Raw genomic sequence first — 9,368 nt, 5'->3', positions numbered from 1 at the left:
ATATATATATATATATATATATATATATATATATATATATATATATATATATATATATATATATATATATATATATATATACTAGGGCTGAGCGATATATCGATATACGTGATATATCGCGGGTTTGTCTCTGTGCGATATAGAAAATGACTATATCGTGATATTCGAGTATACGTTCTCATGCAGTTGCTTTTAGCTGCTGGCATTACACTACAGGCTCTCTTCACTCTTTCCTGTGTCTCCTTCTCACAGACAGACAAGCGCACCTTCTTACATACGTCACATACGTATACGCCCTCGCGCAGCAAAGAGGTAGCAGCATGGGTTAGCTGTGATGCTAGCGCAGCCGTACCTGCTCAATCAGCCTGAAGTGCCACCAGCTGTGCGGCCAGGTGGGGCCCAGCTACAAACCTTTCTTAACTCTGCCTCATTCAAGTCTGGCTCTCCTCTGTGTCAAGGCAGGTGCATCAGGCGGTAAGTTGAGACATCCACTATTTCACCACTAAGGACATTATTAGTGAAATGTTTTACTTATGTTTTGTTTCTATTGTTTTATAGGCAATGACCTTTGACCTTTAAAGAAGTGTGCTGTGTGAAGGACTGAGAGCCCCAGATGGGAGATATTTATGTTTATTAATGGGCACTTTAAGTTTGCTACTTCCACACCCCGCCCTTCCTAAAAAGACTTGTACAATAAATGCCCTTTTCGGCTTGCTACAAACCCAATCCTGTGTCTTGGTGAGAATCAGGTACCACAGTAGACACATAGAATCATCATACTGCTGTGATTATATGCATCAAGTGTTCATTCAAGGCTAAGGCAAAATATCGAGATATATATCGTGTATGGCCTTAAAATATCGCGATATTAAAAAAAGGCCATATCGCCCCACCCTAATATATACATATACCATATATATATATATATATATATGTGTGTATATATATATATATATATATATACACATACACACACATGTACAAATACAGCTGTAAAATCTGCTGTACAGTATGTGTGATTGGGTGCCTTTTTTCTTCTTCTGGGAACTGTAATACAAAAACTCACCATAATGTCTGATAAAATACTAAAACGTTATGATAGACCACCTCAAAAAACAGAATGGAAGTTTTTAATTGGTTTACTGAATGAGGCACCCATAATGTACATGAAATTAAAGAATGTGGGATATACAATATTAACTATGAAAGATAAAAATTTTAATATTAACATATGAACGTCGCTCTTATTTTACTTCTCAGACCACCTACTCGATAGACAACTTTTACAATTAAGCAAAATGCAACAAAATATGAACGCAAAGGGTAAAAACACTTACAATCTAATATGTCACTTTTCTGCAGATTGTTGTTGTAAAAATCTGCTTCCACGTCTGTCCATGTCACCCATGTTTCAGGCTGGCTGCTCTGGAAACAAACCCCGCCTGCACTGCTCAGTGCCTTGTCTGAGCTGATGTGACATAGATTACCATAATAACTCGTATGTCATTCAAGAGCGCAGATTCCAACTATTGAAATACTTTCTATAGTTCAAGACGTAACGGTAATTTGAAAAAATAAACAGCACTGCCCGTCATAATGGCGGCTACAGTTTTGATGTTAAAGGAAAAACATTTTATATTTGTAAACGTCCGGTGGGCCAGATTGAACATCTTAAAGGGCCTAGGCCCGCGGGCCGTAAATTGCCCAGGTCTGCTCAAACACATACACAGAATGTTGAAACAAAGATGCGCCGCAACCGGTGTTGGGTTAGTTACTGAAAACCAGTAACTAGTTACAGTTAGTAGTTTATTTCAAGAGTAACTCTGTTACTAACTCAGTTACTTACACCAAAAAGTAATGTGTTACTGTGAATAGTAACTATTTAGTTACTTCTTTTTTCTTAAGGCTCCCATTAATGACCTTTTAGCCTTAATTTCAGTACTGTTATTGCACTGGAGAACAATACAATCTGTTGATCAACTTAAATGCATTTGCATCACTGAACTCTGCTAAGCAATGTGGTCTACATACAACACACAAAGACAAAGATATGTTTCAAAGGGCCAATTGTCAGGCCAGAAGAAATTGACAAAACTATTTTAAATAGCTGCAACATAACATACATAAGTAACAAACAGCATAATAACAACATAGCTGTAAACCTGGCTTCACAAAAGGAAGGCACACATGACATAAAAGCCTAACCAAGCGTTTTTTTCTCAAGGAATTCTGAAATAAAATCATGTCTTCAGGAGATCAACACTGTGCTGAAGCCCAGAACACTCTACACATTTCCCCAGTTTTAGTTTAGAGATAAGGAAAGATTGGCCTGGCCCACTAGGATCCCTCTTTATGTTTGTGAACTTTATAGTCTATACATTTAGAGTGATGTGATAATCAAACACTCTAGAAGTCTAGAATGAAAGAGCAACAGTATATAAGAGAATTGACAGTGCTGAATGATGAGCAGAGGCAGAGTTTGGAGCGTTTTCTTTAGCTCGCTTTCCATTTTATGTCCTCACTGTCCAGGTACTTGGAAAATGTTTTCTGTGCCATTTGACGCCCGGTATCATGCTAATTAGATGCCTGAAAGCGGGTGACTCCACTGTAGAAATAGCCTGCATGTCTTCTACCACATACGCTGCAATGGCTCTATCAATGTTGTCCTGACTAGCAGTCCCTCCGTTAAAATCCAACCGCTGTTGATTAGGTGGTGGTGGGGGTGAAGTGTGTCTCTCTTTACTAGCTTCGTCGAAGCATGTTGCTTTTGTAGGTGTTTCAGCAGATTTGAATTGCTGTTTTGGCCAGTAGATAGGATCTTTGATTCAAGACACAACTTACATTTAACTAAAATGTTATTTTCTTTGTGCTCGACAAAAGAAAAGTACTGAGTATATCTCCATGTTAAGAAACTCGACTTCGGCACCGCCATGGTGTCTTGTTGTTAGTAAACACAGACACGCCCCCCTCCCCCTCCACATACACACAGCGCGCCTCTTCTCTTCTCCCCCTTGGGACACGGGAAGATTCAGAAGGACGACACTGCAGCTTTCCAATAAAACACACTCAGATCTTCTCAGTTTCTAGCCAATACTACATAAAAAATAACGCAGTAACGCATCATGTAGTAATGGTAACTGAGTTACTGAATGTAAAAAATAACACGTTAGACTACTAGTTACCGCCAAAAATAACGGCGTTGCAGTAATGCGTTACTTTGTAAAGCGTTAGTCCCAACACTGGCCGCAACCCATACATAATCACAACACAAAAACCACAAAACAGCTACATGTGAAAAAGAGAGGCAAGACGAAAGTAGTGAACAGAAGGAAAAAATTATTAATACATACCGTGATAACGTCGGAAAGCAGAAATGCACAAAGCTATGTTTGATAACAGTGGAAGTCCACTGCTTTTTCAGCACCTGCAGTGAGCGAGCTCGTCCAAAAGATGGCGCCACAGCACAAACAATAACACACCTTTCTGTTTGTTAGGTTCTGCGCATGTCGAAGTGAAGTATTCTGATTTAAGGTGTGATCCATGAAAATGCACGTCATAATCAGATAATTTTTTTCAGGGTCCATGTAGACAGCAACAATCTAATCCGAATGATGATCAGATTAAATAAATGTTATCCATGTGTGCGAGCATTTAAAGAGGAGGCATGATGTCGGACTTCTGGGGGGAGGATGCATCTCCACCTCGGTAAGAGTGTTAGTTTATGCCTTGCTAGCTAGCTAAAAAGTGTGAGACGAAGTTGTATCAAAATAACTAACTATCATTTTAGCCATTACGTGTTATTTACCCCGCCTTCCGCCCGAATGCAGCTGAGATAGGCTCCAGCACCCACGCGACCCCGAACGGGACAAGTGGTAGAAAATGGATGGATGGATGTGATATATATATATACACATATTATATATATATATATATATATCTATATATATTAGACATATATACATACAAATAAATATATATATTTGTGTAATGTGTATATATACATACATAAATACATATACATATATATACATACATATACATATAATACATATATACATACCAGTGGCGGGCCGTGCGTTTCTCACCTAGCCCTTCAGTGATGTCCTAATTAGTCCGACTTCACCTCTCAAAATACCGTAATTTATGTCACCACATGGACACGGCTGGAGATACTGTACAGAAACACACATGCACGCTACTGGGCATTGAATCCCCTCAATTCCCTTCAACAGTGTACAAAAGGGTCTATATTTCGGCCCATTTAACATTCAATAAACCCACTTCAGCAATTAAAACATATCTTATGTGGTACTGTCAAAATGAAAATAATTGTATAAAACAAATGAAACATGAAAAAATAAAGAAATACTATATTTGAACTCACAATTTGTAGCACCCGTCCGATGCCGTATAAGCCAGTGGTACCATAGTCGGTTGATTCGTGTGAAAGTGGCGAGCAAACCATTCCGCCGCCGGTGTTGTGCCAAAATGTGATTGCCTGCCAAAAATGTATTTCTTTCGCGGGAGCTCGCACCACTCGCTAAACCTGCATTGCTTGGCTTCCGTCTGTCCACAGCGGATTACTAGGTGTAAGACAAACACTTTATCTTTGTGGTTATTAAACCGGTGAGTTTTCTGTGTTTTTTTTATGGCTCAAATGGTTCCGGTGCCACTTCCTGTTTTCGCAACTTGTGATTGGATACTCACTTGGGACTCCCAAGTGAGTATCCAATCACAGCGTTAAGCATACTTGCCAACCCTCCCGGTTTTACCGGGAGACTCTCCCGATAACCTCCCGGCAGAAATGTTCTCCCGACAAACTCCCGGTATTCAGCCAGGGCTGGAGGCCACGCCCCCTCCAGCTCAATGCGGACCTGAGTGGGGACAGCCTGTTCTCACGTCCGCTTTCCCACAATATAAACAGCTTGCCTGCCCAATGACGTCATAACATCTACGGCTTTTAGAGAGTAGAGTGCACAACTGCGCACACAACAAGGAGACGAAGCAGAAGAACGAGGATGTTACAGACATAGCGACACCGTCGACAAGCTAGATGAAGAAATACGCTTGCAAGTTCCAAAACAACTGGAAACAAGAATTTCAGTTCATCCAGGACAGTTCGAAGGGGAAGGGGTATGTTGCCTGTACATTTTGTAGAACAGACTTCTCCATTGAACACGGTGGCCGAAATGATATACTCAGTCATGAACGGAGAAGTTAAACAGGACAATACTGCCATCTACTGGATAGCCTCCGGAACACTGAAATTCAAATATTTATTTTATTTATATGTATAATAAAATAAATAAATATATATATATATATATATATATATATATATATATATATATATATATATATATATATACACACAGTATATATAGCTAGACTTCACTGAAAGTCAAGTATTTCATACATTTTTATGAAATACTTGAGTTGGTGAATTCTAGCTGTAAATATACTCCCCTATTAACCACGCCCCCCCCACCCCCCACCTCTAGGTATCGGAGGTCTCAAGGTTGGCAAGTATGGCGTTAAGCCAGCTAGAAGGCCTTACTGACAACAATTCGTCATCTGATTGGCTATCGCAATTGTCTATCACCTCTATGTGTCTGTTCACTGACAGTGCAAAGACGCCCGCATTGTTGATTCTGAAGGCTCCGGGCAGATTTCGTACAGCATGGCAACATAAGCTAGCTGAATTCTGATAGGATACAAACTCTAAACTAAAAACAACAGCATTGGAATGAGCATAATATGACATGAAGATAATATAAATACTTTTAGATATTTAGGGAAAGTAAATAAAAAAATACTTTTATATTTAATTATGATCATGATTTCTGGTTATGTAAGGCCAGCAGAGAAGGCCTTGCTGACCCTGACGGCCCACCACTGACACACGTACACACACGCACACACGCGCACACACACACACACACACACACACACACACACACACACACACACACACACACACACACACACACACACACACACACACACACACACACACACACACACACACACACACACGTGTGTGTATATATTGTTTATGTATATATATATATAAAAATGTGTGTGTATATATATAATATATATATATACATACATATATATACTGTAAATATATAAATGTATATATATATATATATATATATGTATGTAGCCGAGCTAAATTTTATTTTAATTTTGGTCAATTATTCACATAATTTTTTGTTGTGAACTTCCCCAAAAGTGTTTCTCATTGTAAATAGGTTCCACTGTATTATTTTCCGTTACATACCTTTTTGTTTCCCGGGGGGGTGATTTGGCGTCGCACCTTTGTGACCAGCTTCAGTTAGGGATGGGCGATACCACACTTTTAGGATTCGATACGATACCGATACTTTTTCTTGCATTTTCATCGATACTGATACCGTTACCGATACCATTAATTTCTTATTGGCAATTTTTGTCAGTCAAAAATATTATTACTATTGTTATTATTTAAGACAAATCACAAGACAAATACAGACCATTTATACCACATTCATTATGGTCAAAATATAATAAAAGTAAAATTAAAATAAATAACAAATATGAAAAATAAATTAAATATAAACAAAAATATACACATTTTCACTTTTCTTATTTCTCAAAAAAAAGTCTTGGTAGAAAAAGCTTAAAAAAACATTTATTCATAACAATGTTATGTTTCAAACCTCTTTGTGGAAGTAAACTTATAACACTTCTCTGAAGCAAAGTCAATAATTTCCTTATCACAATAAACTAGGATTTCCTTGTCCTATAAACCTGCATACGAAAGACAGTTCCCTGAGAAAATGAACTTGGAAAAATTATCTACAAAAATGTCTGACACCTTTAGTGTACTCGAGATATGTCGTCACACGTCACACTTTACTGAAGCCTCAGATTGCTGTTCGGGAAAAGTAACAACGCTGTCGGCTGGCTGTGTGTGTGTGCCGGGTTAACTTATAAAGTGACATTTAAAACTTCCCGGGAAATATCCGGCTGAAACGTCGCGGTATGATGACGTATGCGCGTTACGAAGTCAGAGTAACGGAAGTTATGGTACCCGTAGAATCCTATACAAAAAGCTCTGTTTTCATTTCATAATTCCACAGTATTCTGGACATCTTTTGCAATTTGTTTAATGAACAATGAAGGCTGTAAAGAAGAGTTGTAGGTGGGATCGGTGTCTAAGCAGCGGACTACAGCAACACAACCAGGAGGACTTTGTTGGAGCGCTAGCCGCGCTAGCCGCGCTAGCCGCGCTAGCCGCGCTAGCCGCGCTAGCCGCCGACCTCACCTTGACTTCCCATGTCTCCGGGCCGCCAAACGCATCGGGTGAAGTCCTTCGTCCTTCTGCCGATCGCTGGAACGCAGGTGAGCACGGATGTTGATGAGTAGATGAGGGCTGGCTGGCGTAGGTGGAGAGCTAATGTTTTTAGCATAGCTCTGTGAGGTCCCGTTGCTAAGTTAGCTTCAATGGCGTCGTTAACACAGCATTGTTAACCTTCGCCAGCCTGGAAAGCATTAACCGTGTATTTACATGTCCACGGTTTAATAGTATTGTTGATTTTCTATCTATCCTTCCAGTCAGGGATTTATTTTTTTGTTTCTATATGCAGTTAAACACGATGCTATCACGTTAGCTCGTAGCTAAAGCATTTCGCCGATGTATTGTCGTGGAGATAAAAGGCACTGAATGTGCATTTCGCGTTCTCGACTCTCATTTTCAAGAGGATATAGTATCCGAGGTGGTTTAAAATACAAATCCGCGATCCACAAAAAAAAAAGGAGAGTGTGGAATCCAATGAGCCAGCTTGTACCTAAGTTACGGTCAGAGCGAAAAAAGATACGTCCATCACTGTCTCTCAAGTCCTTCACTGTAACGTTCCTCATCTACGAATCTTTCATCCTCGCTCAAATTAATGGGGTAATCATCACTTTCTCGGTCCAAATCTCTCTCGCTCCATTGTAAACAATGGGGAATTGTGAGGAATACTAGCTCCTGTGACGTCACGCTACTTCCGGTACAGGCAAGGCTTTTTTTTTTATCAGCGAGCAAAAGTTGCGAACTTTATCGTCGATTTTCTCTACTAAATCCTTTCAGCAAAAATATGGCAATATCGCGAAATGATCAAGTATGACACATAGAATGGATCTGCTATTCCCGTTTAAATAAAAAAAAATCATTTCAGTAGGCCTTTAATATGAGTGTGTATTTATTTCTTTATTCTTTAGTGTAGAGGGATTCTGTTTGCCGTGGACTGTGTGTGACGCCCTGTTTTTGTTTTTTTCCAAAAAAATGTATGTCTGTTATGAGTTTTTTTGGCATAGTTTATTGTATAAAAAATATAAAAATAATTGATGTGGGTGGGAAAGATGAGGTGTATTGCTGCACATTTAAGGATCCTTTTTCTTAAAATATATTATTTGCTGAAGTATATATTTTATATACTGTGTTTTATTTAATTAATTTATTTCAGACTATTTTATGCTTTATTTACCATTATTATTTTTATTATTATTATTATTTCCATTTCCACATTTAAACATATATAATTGATTTGAGTGAGCACTGACGCTCGGAGCTGTGGAGAGGGATTCTGTTTGCCGTGGACTGTGTGTGACGCCCATTTTTTGTTTTTTTCCAAAAAAAGGTGAATAAATCCCCATGATTCAACTCCGGTGTGTGCGCCTCACTAAGAAGATACACAACGCAGAACACTGACTGTTACATGTATACACACATATATATGCTTAATATATATATATATATATATATATATACACAAACAGTATGTATATATATATATATATATATATATATATATATATATATATATATATATATATATATATATAGATATACACACAGTATATACAGTATATACCAGAGGTCTGGACTCGAGTCACATGACTTGGACTCGAGTCAGACTCGTCACTCGAGTCATGAATTTGATGACTTTAGACTCGACTTGACAAAATGTAAAGAGACTTGCAACGCGACTTAGACTTTAACATCAATCAATCAATCAATGAATGTTTATTTATATAGCCCTAAATCACAAGTGTCTCAAAGGGCTGTACAAGCCACATCGACATCCTCGGTACAGAGCCCACATACGGGCAAGGAAAACTCACCCAGTGGGACGTCAATGTGAATGACTATGAGAAACCTTGGAGAGGACCGCATATGTGGGTAACCCCCCTCCCTCTAGGGGAGACCGAAAGCAATGGATGTCGAGTGGGTCTGACTTGTGACTTCACTTGGACTTGAGCCTTTTGACTTCAAGACAAGGCTTGCTACTTTCCCCAAAACCCAGATATTAAAAAGTTATTCAGGAGCGCTCCATATC

Source organism: Entelurus aequoreus, linkage group LG21 (assembly GCF_033978785.1).
Source record: "Entelurus aequoreus isolate RoL-2023_Sb linkage group LG21, RoL_Eaeq_v1.1, whole genome shotgun sequence".
NCBI lineage: Eukaryota > Metazoa > Chordata > Actinopteri > Syngnathiformes > Syngnathidae > Entelurus > Entelurus aequoreus.
This window is presented reverse-complemented; position numbering follows the sequence as displayed.